The sequence below is a fragment of the Lynx rufus genome, unplaced genomic scaffold (genome assembly GCF_022079265.1).
Source record: "Lynx rufus isolate CCGP_SWC_20201006 ecotype Redwood Valley unplaced genomic scaffold, mLynRuf1.p SCAF_8, whole genome shotgun sequence".
NCBI lineage: Eukaryota > Metazoa > Chordata > Mammalia > Carnivora > Felidae > Lynx > Lynx rufus.
The window spans coordinates 86,174,134-86,198,523 of NW_025814896.1; the positions used below are offsets into that span (position 1 = coordinate 86,174,134).

The following is a 24,390-nucleotide window of genomic DNA, read 5'->3' on the forward strand; positions in this document are numbered from 1 at the left end:
AGATATCAATATTCTTTGGTATATTAGTACCTTAGTAAACATCTCATCTGAACAATTCTAATTTAGTCTCTACCACACTTCTGAGGATTTTTTTTTACTTGACTTTCAAAGTGCATCCTCTGTATCATAGGCAAGTTTTTCTTTTTATGGATAAAACTTGCTTAAATGTTTTTTCTGGCTACTGTGACATGGAATATAATAATAATATACTACGCTATTAGTTCTAGGTAATCAAGTATTTCTGTATACTGTAATAAGTAGTTTAGAAGTGTGATTTTATTTAATCCTCATAACCCTATGAGGACTGTGGTAATATTGTTCCTGAGGGATACTTGTCTAGTGAGTAGTCAGCATGCTATTCAAAACCAGGCTGGTTTGATTTCAGAGCATGGGGTCAGTATGCTACACTTACGCGATCTCTTCCACCTTTGTATTTAAAGTGACAAAGTCATGGATTGAAGGGATACCTCTGAGTGATATCAAGATGTAACTACCCTATCTGGTCTTTTCTTTATCCCCTCTATGTGTACTAATGTACAGAGGAGTATTTGAGGACAAGGACTCCACCTTTCAGCTCCATCATAATGAGAATTCTATCTAGGCTCACAAAGTGTCTGTGTTTTTGCCCTTGTCCCCAGTGCTAAAAGGCAACAGGTAGGATAGTGGATCCAATGGATCTGTTAGCTTCCATACACTGCTAATTAGAAAAACCCCAAACAGGCCACCATGATGGGAGTTCTGAGGCTATGGATAGTAGAGAAGTGAGCACTGACAACTCTTTCAAAATTAGGGTCTCTGAAATGTTTATATCAGAGATCTAAAATTAATAGATGGTTTGTTTGGAGTAGGCTTGCAGAAACACAGGGTTAGAACAGTTCTCAGTATATGGCATTAATATGTATTTCTACAGCTCTTTGGCCTTTTTACTTAGGAGGTGGGCCAACCAAAGTCTTCCATGAATTTCAAGGAATAATATTTGGAGCATCAGTAAGTAGTAAATAACCAAGTGAGTACATTTTGCTTTTTAACAGCATTGAAAACATATGGGACAAAGATAGGTCATCTTCTTCTGGAGATACCCAGAAATTTATAGAATCCTTGAATTAGAACAGGCATTTGAATTTTTGTTTCATTATTTTTGGAATCCATCAAGGTATAATGTCTAAAGACTCTTAAAATGGCAGTTTGTAAAACAAATCATACCTCATCCTAGGTGTACCTCCAGATGTTTAAAAGAACTTTTTGAGCCCTAGGAGGAGGCCAGGCCTTCAGATGAATGTCCTCAGGAGTCAGTGTATCCATTGCAACATATCACCAAACCAGGTAAGAACACCATCCCCCACCCAATAGTTAGAGAGCAGTGACATTACATTTGCTTAATGTAATTGACGTTCATTGCATTGTCACCTGTTTACAACTTAGCAGAAAGCCCCAACACATGATCCTCTTTCCAAGTATTACTGCAGCTCTCTGAGGAAGGTCTAGGTTTCATGAATCTCTTCTTGGATTTTGCCCATCTCGTCAGCCGGGTGTCTCACTTCCATAGTCTTTATCAGCTGTTGCTAGAGTCTGTGGGCTGTGCCTCCCCACAAGGGGGCTCCAAATGGCCAGCATGTTGTACGGACTTGTCGGCCTGTCGGCCTTTCAGAGTCCCTCAACAGGGGAGAGAGAGAAAGCCCTCCCTCCTCAGTCTGAGACCAGGCTGCATGCATTTTCTTTGGCAGAATTCCCTCCTTTGACCCACTTATACTGCTTCACTAATATTTCTGAAAACCTGAGTTTTTTCAGTCTTTAATGAGTGGGACACCAGTAGTCCACCTTATGCTCAGGAAACCCAATTTCTCCTTTTATCCAACATGAGGTAAAGAGCAGCTGGTCCTAATGTGTGCTGTTGATTATGTGCTCTTCAGTAAGGAAATACATGGGCAGAAGTATACACACACACATCTACTAAAAATAAACACCTGTTTTTTAGGGATTGTTCATAATCCACATTTAGGGTATGTCTGTTGTGGGAGGAGAGGACACTGACTGGAAGGACTCAAAGATATGTCAAACTACATTATGAAAACCAAATTAATCTCAGTCCAGAGCATTAGCAGTAGGGTAGTGTCTTCTCCATGAGCAATGGACAAGAGCGGGTATTATATATATTTTATATAAATAGATATGATATATATACTGAAATAAATCATATATGTACTTTATATACATCATATATAATTTATTTTATATACTGTGATAGGTTGAATAATGGCCCCAAAGATATTGAGGTCCAAATCCCAGGAACCTGTGAATTCTACGTTATATAACAAAAGGGACCTTGCTGATGTGATTAAGTCAAGGCTCTTGAGATAGGAGATACCCTTGGATTATCCAGGTGGGCCCTAAATGTAATCACAAGTGTCCTTATAAGTGGGAAGCAGAGGGAAAAAAGATGATGTGACCATGGAAGCCAAGATTGGAGTGATACGCTTTAAAGATGGAGAGGGGGGTAACAAGCCAAGGCCTCTAGAAACTGAAAAAGTCAAGGAGATTAATTCTCCCCTCAGAGCCCCCAGAGGGAACCAGCCCTGCCAACACCTTGACTTTAGCCCAGTGAAACTGATTTTTGGATTTCTGACCTCCAGAACTATAAGATGCCACCAAACTCTCCTTAGGGTTGCTGCTTTGAGTCCACCCTGGAGACATTACATTCTACTCCAACCCGCATATGCTTCTAGAATCAGCTTAGGAGAACTCCAGTGTAGGTCTTGCTGCCTCTCAATCCCAGGCTTTCGACTCTGGACTCCCTCTCCTGTTGGAATCCTGGCTCCAGTTGCCAACCCTGTACTGTCACGCTAAAGATGCCTGCCAAGTTTTCCTTGGGGGACGTGGCATTTTTGGGGAATGAGATCATTATTATTTGTGGTAAAATGAGATATTTGGATTACCACTGGATTTCTTTACATTGTCCTCTCCATACCGCTTACTACAATGGAGATATTCCACAGGAATTGACAGCCTAAGTCCTCTTCTCAGAAAAGTCTCCTTCATGGTTTAAAGAAAATCCATCTCTTCCGCATCCTTTATGGCTTGGAACTGGAAGAAACCAGCTGGGGAAAGGCAGATCAGCACTGCTGACCCCTTCTTCCAAATTCTCTCTGAGCCATCATCAAGAATCACTTTCCTGGAGAACTTAGCTCATTTGGACTAAGAATACTTCTGCTTGGTGTGTCCCTCTGGAAGCATTTTATTCATGCAGATAATGAGCAGAGGCAGCCGCTGGCTTTTTTCCGTGCTTAGCTAATACAAGTGCTGTGTTGCTCCCCTTCCATGCTTAAGCTTCTGCCAGAAGGGCGATATCTCTGGGGCTCATAGAAGAAATGTCAAGAGCTGTTCAGCCCAGATACTGTGTTTGCAGCTACCCTCTCCAGGGCTTATGGGTGTTACAAAAATTAAACCAATTTCTTTTGTTTTTTGTACAAACTTCTACTTTATTTTGCAGATTTAAAATCCAGGGATTCTATAAAAATAGTCACTGCAGTTGGTATCATTGTTTTTACCATGTACCATTACTCATTCATTATTTATTTACCAAATATCTATGTAATGTTTACTATGTACTAGTACCATGTAGGTGTTGGGGATTCAACAGTGAATGAGACAAAATTCTAGCCCTCATGGGGCTTATTATGGTCTAGACAAATCCATCAAACCAGCAAATAAGAGCATATGCATAAACATGCAATTTCTGACAGTGGTAAATATTCTGGAAAATATAGAGTAGAATAAAGGTCCAGCAAGTGACAATTCATGGAAAGTGATTGGAGGTAGTTAGGCTGGGGGATCAGAGACTGCTTGGCTTCCTAGAGACTTGAAATGAAAAGCCAGCTCAGCAAAGAACTGGGAGAAGAGCTTTACCAGTGAGGATCCAGCAAGTGCAAAGGCCCTGATGTAGGAGCAATTTTGGTGCGATGAGAAACAGCAAGAGGCTAGCATGCCTGGAATGAGTAAGGAGGAAACGACCAGGGTTGACTGGTGAGGAGGCCATACACCAGATCATACAGCACCTTGTAACAGTGTGAATTTTATCCTAAATGTGAGGGGAGTTTGCTGAAGAGTTTTGAGCAAGGAATTCATGTGGCTTTAAATTAGGATTTCAAATTAGCCACTTTGCCCACTGCACTGAGAAAAGTCTAGGGAAGTGGGCCAAGTTTGGAAGCCAGGAGACAAGCTACAAAGCTATCACTTGCTCTACTTTCTGGAAGATTTCCATTCCACAGATTCCATTTTCACTTACGTTCCTATATTTGTAATTGCTAAGAAGATTCTTTTGGTTCTCTTCATATTCCATTTTATAGAACTCTTTCCTTTCCTTTTTTTTAAAACATATATTTATTTTTGAGAGAGAGAGAGAGTACATGCGAATGGGGAAGGGGCAGAAAGAGAGGGAGACTGATGATCTGAGGCAGGCTCTGACAGTGCAGAGCCCGATGTGGGACTCGAACTCACCAACAAGAACCATGAGATCATGATCTGAGTGGAAGTCAGACGCTTAACCAACTGAGCTACCCAGGAGACCCCCTTTTCTTGTTTCTGACATGAAATTCTTTCTCTTATATTTCAGAGGATATTAATGTTATTTTTTGAGGTCCTATTTTCTCTGAATTGTCTCTGTTACTAACAAGTGTGTTTTATTTTATTTACTTACTATTGCTTTTTTTTAGTGGTTAACAGCATAGATTCAAGTTAGATTGCCTGGTTAAAATAACAGCGTCCCCACATACTAGATGTGTGAACTTGGGCAAGTAACGTAATGTCTTCATGCTTCAGCTTCTTCATCTTTTCAGTGGAGATAATAATAGCATTGATACAAATGCTGGTGTCAGGGTTAAATGAGTAAATGCATATAAAGTACTTAGAACAGTGCCTAGCTCCTAGACGGGCTCAATTAGGGTCAGCCCTCACTTTTTCTGTTTGGTTTGCTCTATCTGTTATATTGGATGTTTTCCTCGCATGTCTGAAGGTTCTTGCCTCTCTGTTCAAACTCAAGACTCTGAGCAGCCCCAGGAGACCTGATTTGATAAAGTCAAGCAGATTTTCTTTGTGATTTCAACTGCTCAGGGCAAGGAGCCCACTTGGGCCTCCAGCTTGTCATTAAAGCCTGGGAGAGCTTGGAAAGTTCTATTCCTTATCTTTCCCACCTTCTTACTCATGAGGCTGCCATCTCTCTGTGGGAGAGCAAGTCAAGTTTCTTATTTTCTCTCACAGTAAGCTACTACCTGAGGGAGGCACCTCATTCTAATAAGTCAATTTTCATAAAGAAGATAAAATTCCCCTATCTATCATGTTTGTTCCTTGTTGAACAATCATGATAGTTTCTCTCAGGAAGAAAATACAACCAGATGTTGTGAATAAGACAAAGCGATAGGATGAAATACAGAAGATGAGTTTGGGGACATGGACTCAGTGGTAACCCAACCTGTGCCAGGATCAAATAAAGCACATTAAGAAGAGAAGGCGAGTGATGTAGCAGGATGGGCCAGGGGTGAGGTGGTGAAGGAGAAATTATTTGGAAAGTTTTATTTGCTGAAAATTTTGTAAATTTGGATTGTGAATATCCTAACTGTGAAAGAGAAGACCTTGCAATAATATGTCTCAAAAGGCTTAACTCTTGATTTTGCTGTAATTCAGAGTAATAGACACCTACAAAGCTTGATGTCTTATCAATATCTACCTGCCAGACCAAAAAACTTGGGCACAACCCTAGCCCAGATCACTCCTGGTCCATGATGACCTGTAAGACACCAACCATCAAATGGTTACTTGAACAACTGAACACTTCAATGGCAAAAAATGAACATCAACACATCAACTCTTATCTCTCTATGTGAACAAAAATTAATTTCAGATGGATCAAAGACTTAAAAATATTAGCAAGAACTATAAGGATTCTAGAAGAAACAGAATATCTTCAGAATCTTGGGGCAGAAACAGATTTACTAGGACATGAAAACTATAACATAAAATAAAAATTTAAATTCAAATTAAAATCAAAATTAAATATTTATGCACATTTGAAGGCACCTTTACAAAAATAAACAGGCAAGCAAGCACAGACTGGGAGAAAATATTTGAAATACGTATATCAGCAAAGGACTTGGGTAAAAATATATAAAGAGCCCCTAAAAATTAACAATAAAATGACAAACAGCCCAGTAAAAAATGACAAAAGACTCGAACAGATACTTCACAAAAGAAAATATACAAATGGCTAATAGGCACATGACAAGGTTCTCAACATCATTATCATTTAGATATCAGGAAAATGTAAAATAAAACCGGATGATGCTAATTCCCACCAACTAGAATGGCTAAGATAAAAAATTGGCAAAATGATACATTAGCGAGAATGTGGAGGGACTGCAAATCTCATACACTGCTAGTAGGAATGTGAGATGATACAACCTCCCCCAACCCAAGATGCTGACTTCTGGGTCCTTATCTATAGTTTCCCATAGAAATGATCCCTCTAAATACCTCCACTGTCACATTCTGGACCATCAAGCATGTATAAGCACACAGCTGTATATGAGTGTTGTGCCCCTATGCTACACACACAGAAGGAAGTATGTCTTAGTTACTGTGTATTTGCAGAAAAATACAAAATTTCCATAAAAATTTAACCAAATTTATGGTGTCAATTTCAAGTAAAGCTGACTATGACTGCATTGCCTTTCACCATTTACTCTATTTTCTCCCCTTCAAACTAGATAGTGATCTCTTCATTTCTGAACCTACCATAGTTCCCAGATTATAATGAGGCACAATAATTATGGGTTTGGTCACTTTCATGTGGAACCCACATAAATGGCAGGTGGCAGGAAATAAATTGGTTAGAAATGTCACCTGCTTGTATTATTCACTTATTCAAAAATATTCATTGAATTGTTATTTTCTGCATGTTAATTTATTTTATTTTATTTTTTTTTCAACGTTTATTTACCTTTGGGACAGAGAGAGACAGAGCATGAACGGGGGAGGGGCAGAGAGAGAGGGAGACACAGAATCGGAAACAGGCTCCAGGCTCCGAGCCATCAGCCCAGAGCCTGACGCGGGGCTCGAACTCGCGGACCGCGAGATCGTGACCTGGCTGAAGTCGGACGCTTAACCGACTGCGCCACCCAGGCGCCCCTCTGCATGTTAATTTAATAAGACCTTGGGCTGTTGGAAGAAAGACCACATATCCACCATCTCTTAACTACCAAGAAGAACAGAAATCAGTAATTAGAAGAAATGTGTTTTATGTGCAATTTTATACTCAAATGGACACTGTAACTGTAGCTGGAATTGACATCATATTCTAAATAAGGGACTAGGTAATTTCTGTATGAAATGTAAGACTGGTGTGAAAATTAAGTGCTCATCAATAACACTTCTAGGGAACCATTTCCTTCCAAGGGGCCATTTGGTTTGCATTCTGGGTCACTGCTGAGTTCAAAGCTTGAGAAATTTAGGTCATAAATTCCTGTATTCCATATGACTTGTTTTACTTCAAGTTTCAGAGTTGGAAGGGATCTTAGAGACCACCTGGTCCAATCCCCCCCTTTTTCGATTGAGGAAACGCTCCAGGGAGGTTAAACACAGACAAAGACCACACAGCTAGTTAGACTTGGGAAACGAATCTGGTCTTGCAACTTTTGGTTCATTCTTTTTCCTCTGCTTCAAGCAGGTAAGATGAGAAATCCTGGGAACAGCTTATTTTGGGGGGCTTTGGGGGACAGAGTGTCAGCTTTGGGGAGAGTAGTTTTATTACAAAGCTTCCCAGAAGCCCTATTTCTCAGAAGCAAACTGCACATGTTCTTTCCTCCTGCCATGGACTCCAGTCTCCTGGGCACGTTTAGGTCAAGTGGTGGCAAGGGGGTGTTGGATACTTGGGGGTCTAGAGAAAATGAAGTTCAGCAATTTATTTCACAGAAGAGGAACTGAAACCAGAGAGGTTAAGCAACCTTATTCTTTTTTTTTTTTTTTTTTAAAGCAATCCTTCTTCACCCTCCTTCTTAGTGAGAACTAATTCTGTTGAAGCTGATTTTGACGATTGCATTTAATCATGATCTCTGGACTATGTGCCTTATTGTCATGAGGCTCTCATTTTACTGATTGATAAAGCAGAAAAACAGAGAAGTGGTGTGCTCTGATGAGAATTCTGGCAGGAAATGAGATGGCCATTACCACTTGTGGTTCTCCTCTTTCCCCTCTCTGCAAGGCGCCTTTTGAAATCTTCTTGCATTGCCTTCCCATGGAGTAATTTAGCAGAGCTTCATTTAAATTGTGCTCATTTGCATTAACTTTCATAACGAAGAAGCATATTCCCAACTGGACTGGAACAAAGCCTGTGGTTACTTTGTGCCTTCTGCACTGTGTCCATTCCCTGGGGGCCCTGGGGGGTCTGAATCCATCATCAGTCAGAGTTAGAGCAGAGGAAGGAGGTGACTGGCAGGAGCAGGCCATGGATTCAATAGAATAACACAATATGTGCCCTGATGCCTAGTATTCAATGTTTGCAAGCGCCTGGTTTCATTGCAATATTATCACGAAGCATAATACAGCAAGTCATTTGGTTCAAAGGTGTCAAAAGGCCTTGTAACTATTAGCCAATCTAATGAGCTAATGTTTTAGTCTGTTTTTTTGTTTTAAAATGTGAATATTTCGTATTAATTCCAAACAGATATTTGGTCATTTGTGGGAATGTTATAGGAGTAGAACCTTCTGCAATTGACATCGGACTGACTAAATGAAAGGCCCTTTGAGTCACACATCCTAACTAGTAGTAATTACTAGTAATTACAAGCTCAAGGTCAGTAAGACATGCTTCTCAGCCTCCAATGGGGGTACAAGTAGGTATTCAGCAGGGAACTATGCTGTTCCCAACACACCTGACCTGGCCTGGGCTCTGTTATGCAGGTAAAGGGTCATTCACTGTACTGAGACCCTCAGGGGTAGAACATCTGGGGAAAGAAGCCAGTTCTGTAATGTTGCTGAGTTTGGGAAGGTCTCTAATTGATTCAGGTGCTTAGCTGAGGACAAAGCTTTCCATAAAGTGATGTCCTCTCTGCAGCTGACCTGTGAGTCCTTAGTGTGGCTTTAACCAGCATGAGCAAATTAGTGAGCCTGACTCCCTGTTGGGGCAGGAGGGTCTCACTCTTGTTTCTCATGAGGACCTGGCCTGAAAATTTTTGTCTGGGTGGACATAATAGCTCTGGACTGTTGTATAAATATGCTATTGAAATTTGAGGGGCCAGGAGCAAATAACAGAGGAGACCAGACCTTCCTGGGTCATTGGTATGTATGGTTCAGGCCACTCAAGGTCTCTGGGACCCCATGATCAGTAATTTCACTTCAGTCCTCACAGTTTTAAGAATTCTCATACTCTAGGTTAAAGCTTTCATTAATATGGACCCTTCTATTATTTTTCAATAAAGCCCCTTCCTTAACAGATTTAAAAGAAATGTTTACTCCCTATTAAAAAAAATTGCACCTTGATCCTTTCCAAGAGATCCCATTTTCCTTGTACAATACAGATGAAATCAAATAATACATATGCACTCATAACCTCTGACCCTCCCTCTGAGCCTCCCCTTGCCCATAAGGAAAATTCTGGAAATTCTAGCATGATTAACTTGATACTTTTCCTTTGATCATGCTCCTCCCACTCTCCTTATCCTCCTTTCTTCTTGCTCCCTCCCCTTCTCCTCATGGTCATTTTTATTCATATGAGGATCTAGTTTATGAGAGAACAGAAGAAATGTTAGCTAGAGAATTTATAATGGAAATGAAAGGAAAAAGCCAATAAATCTAAGAATGAGGTGAAGTACCAGAAGAACCCAGTAGGGCAGATATCAGAGTTTTAAGTTGGGAGCTGAGTGTGGGAGACAAAAATATTCCCAGGGAGAATGTTGCATCTATATGGAAGATACTGAGGATGGAAGAACTGAAGAGAGAGGAGGCTTAAGATGTTTGAGTCTGGGGTACCCCGGGTGGCTCAGTCGATTGAGCGTCTGACTCTTGATTTTGACTCATGATCCCAAGGTCATGGGATTGAGCTCCGCATTGGGCTCTGTGCTGAGTGCGAGGCCTGCTTAAGATTCTTTCTCTCCCTCTGTCCCCTCCCCTGCTCTGCTCTCTCTGTCTCTAAAAAACGAAACAAAACAAAACAAAACAAAACAAAACAAAACAAAACAAAACAAAGATGTTTGAGTCTGGACTAAGAAGGTGGCTCCTCAAGAGTTGGAACAATGTTTGAATTAACTTGAATTGTTTTTAATGACTATTTAGTTGTCTAACTGTTTTTCTTTGAATTTGGTGCTGTTTTTGGAGTTTGGTTCACTGGTTGGGAGAAATTATATTCATATTCTTTAAAAAAGAAAAGCATAGTGAACCTATCTTTGCCCCAAGTGCAGAAACTCTGTCTGAAGAGAGAAAGGACATGTCTTCCAATAAACAATCAGAAGTGTGGCCAGTGCCATTGTGTGCAGGGACACCCTGCTTCACGGCTGCTGCTGATACTTCTCTGAGTGTGCAGAGGTGCAGTTCCTGGCCAAGTACCAACGCATGCCATTGTCAACCTGCCCCTCCTCACCTAACTCCTCTCCTGATGGTGCTCCAAAGACTGCTCCAAAAGAGTCAGTTAATCTAATACAATGTAGAAAAAGAAAAATATCAAAGAAAATTTACAAAATTTTTCAAAATATGTTTTAAAAACCTGGTACTTGGGTGCACTTGGGCACTTGGGTGGCTCAGTTGGTAAAGTGACCAACTCTTATTTTCGGCTCAGGTCATGATCTCATGGTTCGTGAGTTGGAGCTCTGTGCCAGGCTCCGTACTGACAACATGGAGCTTGCTTGGGATTCTCTCTCCCTCTCTCTGCCCCTCCCCTGCTCATGCTCTCTCTCTCTCAAGATAAATAAACATAAAAAAAAATCCAAACATCGTACACTGAAAAAGAGACATAGGGAAATCCACAATTATAGTTGAATGTTTCAACACTTCACCTGTAGGAATAAACAGAACAAGTGAGTAAGGATATAGAATACCTGAACAGTGATATCACCTAATTTTACCTTGTAGGAACGCCTGGGTGGCTCAGTTGGTTGGGTGTCCGACTTCGGCTCAGGTCATGACCTCACAGTTCGTGGGTTCGAGCCCCGTGTCAGGCTCTGTGCTGACAGCTCAGAGCTTGGAGCCTGTTTCGGATTCTGTGTCTCCCTCTCTCTCTGCCCCTCCCCTGTTCACACTCTGTCTCAAGAATAAATAAACATTAAAAAAATTAAAATAAATTTTACCTTGTAAATAACCATAGAAAAATCCCTCACAAAAACAAAATACACATTCAGCTGTATATTGATCATTCATCAAAATAGACAATATTCACAAGAAACTTAAAAAATTCTAATTATACAAAGCATACTCTCTGAACAAGTTGAACTTAAGCTAGAAATAAAAAAGTAGAAACATGCCTGAAACATCTGAAAATAATTGAAAATTAAACAATACATTTTAAATAACCCGTGGATGAAAGAATCACAAGGGAAATTAGAAAATATTTTGCCTTGAATGAAAATAAAAACACAACAGTAAAAGCAGTGCTTAGAGGGACTATATAGCATTAAATATTTATTTTGGAAAGAAGATAAAAAGTCTTAAATAGATGATTTAAATTTCCATCTTAAGAGACCGAAAAAGAAGAGCAAAAGTAAGAATAATAGGAAATAATAAAAAATAGGAAATAACAACATTAAGAGCAGAAGTTAATAAAACAGAAAACAAAATACAATAGAGAAAAATCACTGAGAATCAAAAAAACAGTATCTTGTTGCTGTGAAAAGGTACATAAGTCACCCTGACATTCTCATCGGGGCTCTGATTTGCATGGGTCCATCATAAGCGGATTTTGACAGATGTTTAATTTTGTTACCATTCCTCTTACAGATTCTATTCTTAGGGGATCTGTCACACCCATGCAACTAATTGAGTTGTTGAAAGGCTATCCCTTTTCTCTGTGTGCCAATCAGTTCAGTATTAGCGTCCCTCTATAATACTGGCCAAGAGGAATCAGACACAGACAAATCTTAACCACTTTATTGACCTGAGAGATGGTCTTGGATGATCATATATAGTGAACAGCTTTAGAAGTTACCAAACACCCAAACTTAGTTTTTAAAGGACTTCCTTTTGAAGGGATTACATGTAAAACCTGACCATTCTATATTCTATTAATGACTTCACAGACATTTCTTTTTTTTATTTGCCCAACATTATTTAATCAATTTAATTTGCCAGTCACAATAGCAATTTAGGCACATCCAAAGTCTGTTGCTGGTAAATAACAATTTTAATGAGAAAGTGTGCTAAATGAATTTATATAATTATAAAAATAGTACAGTTAATTTTTCCAAGTCAGTCTATAGCTATGCTTACTTACATGGCTATTGAGAATTCTGTGGACTTTTCATCTATTAAATTTTTATTGTTATTAATAATTATTGATATTTAAATATGTGTGTATTTCACAGACATTTCAAACTTCTCACGTCCAGATGGATCTTTGGATGTCCTCTCTCCCCACTCCCAATTTGTTTGGCTCCCTGTCTTCATTATCTCAGTAAAGGACATTAGTAAACACCTACTGCACTGTGAGAAAGAGGACACCAACTTGCTTTCTCCTTCTTTTTCTCCCTCCTTAAGTCCAACAGCAAGGCTTGTGTCTCCCATTTCCAATATAGGTCTGGGATCTCTCTGTTCCCACAGCCGTGGCTGTGATCCAAGCCACCATGATCTACCCCCTGAGCTAGGACAATAGCTTCCTTAGTGGACTTCTCATATCTCTCCTTGTCTTCTTCCAGTCTATTTCCTTTAAACACACAAATCAGGTCATGGTACTCTCTGCTTAAATCTCCACATGGCTATACAATGCACTTAAAAATACTTGAAACTCCTAATTATGGTCTACAAAGTCCTGAATGGTCTGACATCTACTCATATCTCCAAACTGATCTCAATCTGCTTTTCCTTTAGCCGAGTGTGTGCAGGTATCATTGGCTTTTGCTTCTCTTCCTGGAGCATGTCAAGTGATCTTCCAGGGACTTTGGCAATACTATTCTCTGCCAGGAAAATGCTCTTGGCGATACCACTGTTCTTGATAATATCATCTTCCAGGTGAATGTGTCAGCTCTCCCAAAGAGCAGTCCTGACCATTTTAGGTATGTTCATTTCACTCCCACTCTCATAAGTACCCTTTCATATCACTCTGTGGGCCCCCTCCTCACACGGTTGATAAGTGCCATGACAGTGGAAGTTCACACCCATTTTGCTCATTATTGTATGTGTGGCATCTGGCCAAGTATCTGGAAACCAGCAGTTGTTTAGTAAAGACTTTAGTGTCTTCATGCCTATTGTTTCCTGTATTGAAGAACTCTTCCTCCATCTTCAGAAATCCTGCTACTTCACAGCAGTCCCCTGGACTCTGCTCACCAGTCACTTACCCAGAGAGGTCTTCCCTGACCACCCTGTAAGGCTTCCCATCATACCTACCCATCACTCTCTTTTGCCTCGTTAGCCTTCATTATCTTTGTTCTTACCACTTGATATTTTGTGAATTCTCTTGTTTATTGTTGATTATCCATATTCCCCTAGGGAATGTGACTCCACAAAAGCAGTGACTTTGTTTAAGGCTGTATCTCAGCACTGAAAATAGTGCCTAGAACACAGTAGAGACTTGATAGATATTTATTGAGTGAATGAATGTACAAAGCCAGGCAAGGCCATGCTAAATTCCATAATGAAATGAGTTTGAAGAGTAGAAGATGAGTTGGCATTGAGACCCAGTTAAACCGTAAGCATTTGGGGATTTAAACCCCTTTCCTTTGCTTCCTGGCTTCACCCCTGTGCTGTAAGAGGAACAAAGGAAATGATCCAGAGTATCCGTCTCCTCAATTGTTTCTAGTATCCAGTGTATTTTCACTTTACTTTGGCAGCTCTGTGTGAGTGTGAGTTTTGCATTCATCTTTTAGCTGCTGGGAAGAAAATATAAAGTGAATGAAAGAATGAACATTTAAATGAGTAAATAGGAACGTTCTCAGTGGATGCTTGAAGATGTGTATCAGTCATCCCCTTGGAGAGTCACAAACGGCCTGCAAAACATTGTTGAAATTATAAACAAGATTCTCCCAAATCTGGTACATGACAGATCTATAGTATATCTGTAATAAAAATACATGTTTTAAAAAAGATATGTCTTTGAAAAACCCAGAGATCCTTATCTATATTTGTCTCAGGACTCCTTCTCCCATATAGAACCTAGATCATTTCAGTGTATTGCTATTGGTATTTTTCAGAAGGTCACTCACAGGGGATTAAGCTTGAGTGCTTGTGCATTGTGCCATTGAGTCCATACAGATATTTTGGGTTACTATTTGTCAAAACTGAAAGATTATTTTCAATAATCAAGAAGCTTATCTTTTTTTTTTTTTTTTTCAACGTTTATTTATTTTTGGGACAGAGAGACAGAGCATGAACGGGGGAGGGGGAGAGAGAGGGAGACACAGAATCGGAAACAGGCTCCAGGCTCCGAGCCATCAGCCCAGAGCCTGACGCGGGGCTCGAACTCACGGACCGCGAGATCGTGACCTGGCTGAAGTCGGACGCTTAACCGACTGCGCCACCCAGGCGCCCCTCAAGAAGCTTATCTTAAAAATATTAATGTTTTTCAAAAAAATTCCTGATTTAAAAGTTATATGAATATATATAAAATGCATGTTTAAGAATACATATATACATATATACACATATACACACAGAGAGACACACACAAATCAATTATAAAAAGCTGTTGTAACAAATCAACATGTATTTGTGGTTGTGAAACTTGATTGTAAAACACATATTAACTTGCTTTGTAAAGAATGAAGGGTGGTCAGAGGGAAACAAAATGGCAGCGCCAAAGGGGAGCCTCTGGGTCAGGGCCCAATTGGGGTTCCCGCCACTGCTGCTGCTGACCATGGCCCTGGCGGGAGGCTCGAGGACCACTTGGGCTGAAGTGTTTGACTCGGCCTTGGGTGATACAGCATCTTATCACTGGGCCTGTCAGTTGACCTTCCTCTTACATACCTACCCCAAGGAAGAGGAGTTGTATGCATGTCAGAAAGGTCGCAGGCTGTTTTCAATTTGTCAATTTGTGGATGATGGAATTGGTTTAAATTGGACCAAAATGGAATGTTGAATCTGCATGTAGAGAAGCACATTCTCAATCTGGTAAGCAATATGCTTGACATCTTGGTTGCCTGGACCAGCTGCCATTCGCTGAACTGAGACAAGAACAGCTCATGCTCCTGATGCCAAAAATGCATCTATTCTTCCCTCTAACTCTGGTAAGGTCATTCTGGAGTGACATGATGGACTCTGAACAGAGCTTCATAACCTCTCCGTGGACGTTTTATCTTCAACGTGATGATGGAAAAATAGTTATATTCCAGTCTAAGCCAGAAATCCAGTATGCACCACAGTTGGAGCAGGAGCCTACAAATTTGAAAGAATTGTGCCTACGCAAAATGTCCTATCTGCAAACGAGAAGTTCACAAACACATAGGAAGTGTCTTGAAGATGGAGAAAGTGATGGCTTTTTAAGATGTTTCCCTCTTAACTCTGGGTGGATTTTAACCACAACTCCTGTCCTCTTGGTGATGGTATTGCTCTGGACTTGTTGCGCAACTGTTGCTACAGCTGTGGAGCAGTATGTTCCCTCTGAGGAGCTGAGTATCTATGGTGACTTGGAATTTGTGAATGCACAAAAGCTAAACAGATATCCAGCTTCTTCTCTTGTGGTTGTTAGATGGAAAGCTGGACTATGAAGAAGCAGGGCCTCTACCTACAAAAGTGAATCTTGCTCATTCAGAAATTTAAGTGTTTTTTTTTTCTTTTTTAAAGAAAAGGGTAATAGACATCTAAATTTCCATTCCTCATAGAGCTTTTAAAAATGGTTTCATCGGTGGGGTGCCTGGGTGGCCTAGTTGGCTAAGCATCCGACTTCTGCTCAGGTCATGATCTCACGGCTTGGGTTTGAACCCCTGTCAGGCTCTGTGCTGACAGCTCGGAGCCTGGAGCCTGCTTCAGATTCTGTGTCTTTCTGTCTTTCTTTCTCTTTCTCAAAAATAAATACACATTAAAAATTTCTTAAATAAAAAAACAAATAAAAAATGGTTTCATTGGATATAGGGCTTAGACATTACTATAAAATGCAAATAAATTTACCCAAATCTGTGAAGACTGTATTTGCTGTAACTTTATCTGTAAGTTTTTTTTTCTAGTAATTTAAGAGATGGGTATTTGAGATCACATTTTTATTTTACTTATAGCTGTGGCTATTCTATTATTTACATTGTTTTTGTTTGTTTTCTTTCTTAGCCAAAATCTGTGAGCTGATCATTGCTCTTTCCCATCTCCTAGACCATGATACTGTCACTTTAGTTAATAAATTGAACACTCAGTAGCATTTGATGCTTCTGCTCAGAAATGGCCCACAAGCTGTATTTTGAAATTTAGCAGGAAATGCCCTTTTATGACACTAGATTTTCAGTTGTACTGATGGAAATCATTAAAATTTTATTTGAAAAAAAAAAGAGAACAAAAGGTTATAGGAAGGTATTATATTATGTGTGCATAATATTTTCCTAGATAGAAGAAACGACATAAGTGTTTTGTTCTGTTGTCTTGCGTGTACTTTGACCCATGATTATTTGGACAGATTTTGAGTTATTTCCCTTGGTGGGAAATAACCAAGGCTACGCATCTGCAAGGTTTCAGGCCAAGGTAATGGATATAGCCTAGAGCCCTGAAAGCTTTTTCTTGGGGCAGCTCCCCTGAGGTATAAAGAATTTGAGTGTAAATCATGCCCTGGCCAGCAAGAAGCCATCTCTTAGTCACTGAGCTGACGTGCCAAGACCTCTTCTCTTGCCAGGGATAGGTTTGATGTGTAGACCTCAGGACTGTGGGTTCAGTATGCTGTGTGTGTCATTCAACACCATGCCATATCTTCCCTGTCATCATGCAAAATGAATAGCATGAACATTTTGGGAGCTGTGGCCCTTCTGTCATTGAATGGTTGCTCACCAGCTTCAGAAGGAATGCACTGACATTAGCAAAATCCTTAAGGAGAAGAAATGAGGAAACCAAAGATGAGAAAACAGCAAGGCTGCAGAAATGTGAGTGCACACAATGCTAAGTGTCTCTCTGGATTGCTATTATTTGTTCCTGAGGATCTTTCCTTTTGCGATAAAAAAAAATAAGGGAATTTGGGGTTTTTAGCCTGAATAAGCAAGGCTATAGGTGCCATTTAGATGGCCATTTAAATGGGTCAGGTTAAATGCGGATTCTTCCCTGCTCCCAAAGCCTGTAGAATAGATATAAACTTAAACTGTAGCAGCCAGAATACACATTAACTATAAAAACATAACTTTTAGGACCTGTAGTTCCCAACCAGGAGGTGCAACAGAATCATCCGGGATTCTTTTTCAGAATAAACGTGCCTGGACCTCATCTCAGGTTAACTTTTTTGTAAGGTGGACTGGAGAATCAGCATTTTAGTTTGGATTTACCATTGGGTTGACCCCTCTTCCGTTTTCATCTTTTGAACCACTTGGTTCCTTGACAAGATTTTCCCAGTCAATGTGGACCTAACTTCCTTATTGGCTCACATGTGGCAGGAAGTTGGCCCACTACATATACCCAGCACAGAACCTGGTAGTGAGGGGAGAGATGATTTTTTTTGAAAGGCCAGCAGAGGGAGCTGAGAAACAAGTTTTCCTCTTGCCTCGTATTCCTGTGGCTGTGGAGGTCGACAGGTAATTTTTCTCTCCCAGATTATAATTTGGAACAGATTAAATCAAGATCCGAATATTCTGGAATTTGGCAAGTGAGTGCGCCTGGTATTTCAGTCTCACTTTGCCTCCTTGAGCCAGCCATGTTGCCCTTGTCTCTGAGGGATACAAGCACAAATGTAATACACTGTGCCACTGTGGATGTCTGCTCTGCCTCATGACCCTCTTCGGGAGGGAGACAAAGACAGCAGAATCAAATTGGACTCTGGGTTACAAAACAAAATGGCCAATACGTTTCTTTTCTCTTCAGGTTTTTTCCCTAATAAGTTAAAGAATTACTTTCTTAGGGTGATAGTGTTATTCTTTTTTGAGAGATGCCTTGTTGACGATCCTGACTACAAGCTCCTCCATTTGACCCAAAAAGGAAACAACAGCTAATTACTCGAGACAGAGAGCAGGTTGCATTTTTGCTAGGTCTGAAGATAAGTGAAATAGGTAATTTATAAATGAAAAGGAGAATCAGCCACAGAATGGGAGGGAAAAAAAAATAATTCAACCTAGGCTTACAATTGCAAAGAGAAATGAAGAAACTTAAAAAAAAAAAGATAAAACCTGAATTGCAAAATTCAGGTTGTGCTGAATGTGCTGATGAATAGAATCCATTCAATTCCTGAGCAAATGGAATAATAACAGTAAGCTTGTACTCATGGGAGATCTTCAGATTATTTCCTGGGTATTAGTGGGAAATGACCAGAACTAAATGGAACATAAGTATTATTTGAATCAGCGTCCCTATTCTTTGGATGGTGAATGCAACAGTGATTTTAGAGTGAATCAGGCTAAAAATAGCTATAGGGCTTTTTTTTTAAGTATGAAATTTACTGTCAAATTGGTTTCCATACAACACCCAGTGCTCATCCCAACAGGTGCCCTCCTCAATACCCATCACCCACCCTCCACTCCCTCCCACCACCCATCAACCCTCAGTTTGTTCTCAGGTTTTTTTTTTTTCTTTTTTTTTTTCTTCTCAGTTTTTAAGAGTCTCTTATGTTTTGGCTCCCTCCCTCTCTAACCTTTTTTTTTTTTTTTTTCCCTTCCCCAATGGTCTTCTGTTAAGTTTCTCAGGATCCACATAAGAGTGAAAACATATGGTATCTGTCTTTCTCTGTATGACTTATTTCACTTAGCATAACACTCTCCGGTTCCATCCATGTTGCTACAAAAGGCCATATTTCATTCTTTCTCATTGCCACGTAGTATTCCATTGTGTATATAAACCACAATTTCTTTTTTTTTTTAAACCACAATTTCTTGGGGCGCCTGGGTGGCGCAGTCGGTTAAGCGTCCGACTTCAGCCAGGTCACGATCTCGCGGTCCGTGAGTTCGAGCCCCACGTCGGGCTCTGGGCTGATGGCTCGGAGCCTGGAGCCTGTTTCTGATTCTGTGTCTCCCTCTCTCTCTGCCCCTCCCCCGTTCATGCTCTGTCTCTCTCTGTCCCAAAAATAAATAAACGTTGAAAAAAAAAATTTTTTAAACCACAATTTCTTTATCCATTCATCAGTTGATGGACATTTAGGCTCTTTCCATAATTCGGCTATTGTTAAAAGTGCTGCTATAAATATTGGGGTACAAGTTCCCCCATGCATCAGCACTCCTGTATCCCTTGGGTAAATTCCTAGCAGTGCTATTGCTGGGTCATAGGGTAGGTCTATTTTTAATTTTTTGAGGAAGCTCCACACTGTTTTCCAGAGCGGCTGCACCAGTGTGCATTCCCACCAACAGTGCAAGAGGGTCCCTGTTTCTCCACATCCTCTCCAGCATCTATAGTCTCCTGATTTGTTCATTTTAGCCACTCTGACTGGCGTGAGGTGATATCTGAGTGTGGTTTTAGATTTGTATTTCCCTGATGAGGAGCGACGTTGGGCATCTTTTCATGTGCCTGTTGGCCATCTGGATGTCTTCTTTGGAGAAGTGTCTATTCACGTTTTCTGCCCATTTCTTCACTGGATTATTTGTTTTTCAGGTGTGGAGTTTGGTGAGTTCTTTATATATTTTGGGTACTAGCCCTTTGTTCGATATGTCATTTGCAAATATCTTTTCCCATTCCGTTGGTTGCCTTTTAGTTTTGTTGCCTTTAGTTTAGTTTTGTTGCCTTTTAGTTTGTTGTTGCCTTTTAGTTTAGTCCTTTGCAGTGCAGAAGCTTTTTATCTTCATGAGGTCCCAATAGTTCATTTTTGCTTTTAATTCCCTTGCCTTTGGGGATGTGTCACGTAAGAAATTGCTGCGGCTGAGGTCAGGGAGATTTTTTCCTGCTTTCTCCTCTAGGGTTTTGATGGTTTCCTGTCTCACATTCAGGTCCTTTATCCATTTTGAGTTTGTTCTTGTGAATGGTGTAAGAAAGTAGTCTAGTGTCATCCTTCTGCATGTTGATGTCCAGTTCTCCCAGCACCATTTGTTAAAGAGACTTTTTTCCACTGGATATTCTTTCCTGCTTTGTCAAAGATTAGTTGGCCATACATTTGTGGGTCTAATTCTGGGGTTTCTATTCTATTTCATTGGTCTATGTGTCTATTTTTGTGCCAATACCATACTGCCTTGATGATTACAGCTTTGTAGTAGAGGCTAAAGTCTGGGATTGTGATGCCTCCTGCTTTGGTCTTCTTCAAAATTACTTTGGCTATTCGGGGCCTTTTGTGGTTCCATACGAATTTTAGGATTGCTTGTTCTAGCTTTGAGAAGAATGCTGGTGCAATTTTGATTGGGATTGCATTGAATGTGTAGATAGCTTTGGGTAGTATTGACATTTTAACAATATTTATTCTTCTAATCCATGAGCACGGAACGTTTTTCCATTTCTTTATATCTTCTTCAATTTCCTTCATAAGCTTTCTATAGTTTTCAGCATACAGATCTTTTACATCTTTGGTTAGGTTTATTCCCAGGTATTTTACGCTTCTTGGTGCAATTGTGAATGGGGTAAGTTTCTTTATTTGTCTTTCTGTTGCTTCATTATTAGTGTATAAGAATGCAACTGATTTCTGTACATTGATTTTGTGTCCTGCGACTTTGCTAAATTCATGTATCAGTTCTAGCAGACTTTTCGTGGAGTCTGTCGGGTTTTCCATGTATAATATCATGTCATCTGCAAAAAGTGAAAGATTGACTTCATCATTGGCAATTTTGATGCCTTTGATTTCCTTTTGTTGTCTAATTGCTGATGCTAACACTTCCAATACTATGTTAAACAACAGTGGTGAGAGTGGACATCCCTGTTGTGTTCCTGATCTCAGGGGGAAAGCTCTCAGTTTTTCCCCATTGAGGATGATATTAGCTGTGGGCTTTTCATAAATGGTTTTTATGATGTTTAAGTATGTTCCTTCTATCCCGACTTTCTCGAGAGTTTTTATTAAGAAAGGATGCTGAATTTTGTCAAATGCTTTTTCTGCATCGATTGACAGGATCATATGGTTCTTATCTTTTCTTTTATTAATGTGATGTATCACATTGATTGATTTGCAAATGTTGAACCAGCCTTGCAGCCCAGGAATGAATCTCACTTGATCATGGTGTATAACTCTTTTTATATGCTGTTGAATTTGATTTGCTAGTATCTTATTGACAATTTTTGCATCCATATTCATCAGGGATATTGGCCTGTAGTTTTCTTTTTTTGCTGGGTCTCTGTCTGGTTTAGGAATCAAAGTAATGCTGGCTTCATAGAATAAGTCTGGAACTTTTCCTTCCCTTTCTATTTTTTGGAATAGCTTGAGAAGGACAGGTATTATCTCTGCTTTAAATGTCTGGTAGAATTCCCCTGGAAGCCATCTGGTCCTGGACTCTTATTTGTTGGGAGATTTTTGATAACTGATTCAATTTCTTTGCTGGTTATGGGTCTGTTCAAGTTTTCTATTTCTTCCTGCTTGAGTTTTGGAAGCATGTGGGTGCTTAGGAATTTGTCCATTTCTTCCAGGCTGTCCAGTTTGTTGGCATATAATTTTTCATAGTATTCCCTGATAGTTGCTTCTATTTCTGAGGGATTGGTTGTAATAATTCCATTTTCATTCATGATTTTATCTATTTGGGTCATCTCCCTTTTCTTTTTGAGAAGCCTGGCTACAGGTTTATCAATTTTGTTTATTTTTTCAAAAAACCAACTCTTGATTTCGTTGATCTGCTCTACAGTTATTTTAGATTCTATATTGCTTATTTCTGCTCTTATCTTTATTATTTCTCTTATTCTGCTGGGTTTGGGGTGTCTTTGCTGTTTTGCTTCTATTTCCTTTAGGTATGCTGTTAGATTTTGTATTTGGGATTTTTCTTGTTTCTTGAGATAGGCCTGGATCGCAATGTATTTTCCTCTCAGGACTGCCTTTGATGCATCCCAAAGTGTTTGGATTGTTGTATTTTCATTTTAATTTGTTTCCATATATTTTTAAATTTCTCCTCTAATTGCCTGGTTGACCCATTCATTCTTTAGTAGGGTGTTCTTTAACCGCCATGCTTTTGGAGGTTTTCCAGACTTTTTCCTATGGTTGATTTCAAGCTTCATAGCACTGTGGTCTGAAAGTATGCATGGTATGATCTCAATTCTTTTATACCTATGAAGGGCTGTTTTGTGACCCAGTATGTGATCTATCTTAGAGAATGTTCCATGTGCACTCGAGAAGAAAGTATATTCTGTTGCTTTGGGATGAAAAGTTCTAAATATATCTGTCAAGTCCATCTGATCCAATGTATCATTCAGGGCCCTTGTTTCTTTTTTTTTTTTTTTAATTTTTTTTTCAACGTTTATTTATTTTTGGGACAGAGAGAGACAGAGCATGAACAGGCGAGGGGCAGAGAGAGAGGGAGACACAGAATCTGAAACAGGCTCCAGGCTCTGAGCCATCAGCCCAGAGCCCGACGCGGGGCTCGAACTCACGGACCGCGAGATCGTGACCTGGCTGAAGTCGGACGCTTAACCGACTGCGCCACCCAGGCGCCCCAGGGCCCTTGTTTCTTTATCGATCCTGTCTCTAGATGATCTATCCATTGTTGTAAGTGGAGTATTAAAGTCCTCTGCAACTACCACATTCTTATCAATAAGGTTGCTTATATTTGTGATTAATTGTTTTATATATTTGGGGGCTCCCGTATTCAGCACATAGACATTTATAATTGTTAGCTCTTCCTGATGGATAGACCCTGTAATTATTATATAATGCCCTTCTTCATCTCTTGTTACAGCCATTAATTTAAAGTCTAATTAGTCTGATATAAGTATGACTACTGCAGCTTTCTTTTGACTTCAAGTAGCATGGTATATAGTTCTCCATCCCCTCACTTTCAATCTGAAGGTGTCCTCAGGTCTAAAATGAGTCTCTTTTAGACAGCAAATAGATGGGTCTTGTTTTTTTTTTATCCATTCTGATACCCTATGTCTTTTGGTTGGAGCATTTAGTCCATTTACATTCAGTGTTATTATAGAAAGATATGGGTTTAGAGTCATTGTGATATCTGTAGGTTTCATGCTTGTAGTGATGTCTCTGGTACTTTGTGGTCCTTGCAACATTTCACTCACAGAATCCCCCTTAGGGTCTCTTGTAGGGCTGGATTTGTGGTGATGAATTCCTTCAGTTTTTGTTTGTTTGGGAAGACCTTTATCTCTCCTTCTATTCTGAATGACAGACTTGCTGGATAAAGGATTCTCAGCAGCATATTTTTTTCTGTTCATCACATTGAAGATTTCCTGCCATTCCTTTCTGGCCTGCCAAGTTTTAGTAGATAGATCCGTCATTAGTCTTACTGGTCTCCCTTTATATGTTAGAGCGTGTTTATCCCTAGCTGGTTTCAGAACTTTCTCTTTATCCTTGTATTTTCCCAGTTTCATTATGATATGTCATGTAGAAGAGTGATTCAAGTTACGTCTGAAGGGAGTTCTCTGTGCCTCTTGGATTTCAATGCCTTTTTCCTTCCCCAGATCAGGGAAGTTCTCAGCTATGATTTATTCAAGTACACCTTCAGCCCCTTTCTCTTTCTCTTCCTCTTCTGGAATTCCTATTATACGGATATTGTTGCGCTTCATTGCATCACTTAGTTCTCTAATTCTCCCCTCATACTCTTGGATTTTTTTATCTCTCTTTTTCTCAGCTTCCTCTTTTAGCACAATTTTATCTTCTAATTCACCTATTCTCTCCTCTGCCTCTTCAATCCAAGCTGTGGTTGCCTCCATTTTATTTTGCACCTCATTTATAGCATTTTTAGCTCCTCGTGACTGTTTCTTAGTCTCTTGATCTCTGTAGCAATAGATTCTCTGCTGTCCCCTATACTTTTTTCAAGCCCAGCGATTAATTTTATGACTATTATTTTAAATTCATGCTCCACTATATTGCTTAAACCATTTTTGATCAATTCGTTAGCTGTCGCTACTTCCTGGAGTTTCTTTTGAGGAGAAATCTTCCGTTTCGTCATTTTGGATAGTCCCTGGAGTGGCGCTAAACTGCAGGGCACTTCCCCTGTGATGTCTGGAGTAACTTGTGTTGGTGGGCGGGGCCGCAGT

At 39.9% G+C, this 24,390-nt stretch overlaps 1 pseudogene; it reads left to right on the forward strand.

The window, feature by feature from the left end:
• Window positions 1-14,968: 14,968 nt before the first annotated feature.
• Window positions 14,969-15,939, forward strand: LOC124504258 (transmembrane protein 59-like; annotated as a pseudogene).
• The last annotated feature ends 8,451 nt before the right edge of the window (window positions 15,940-24,390 follow it).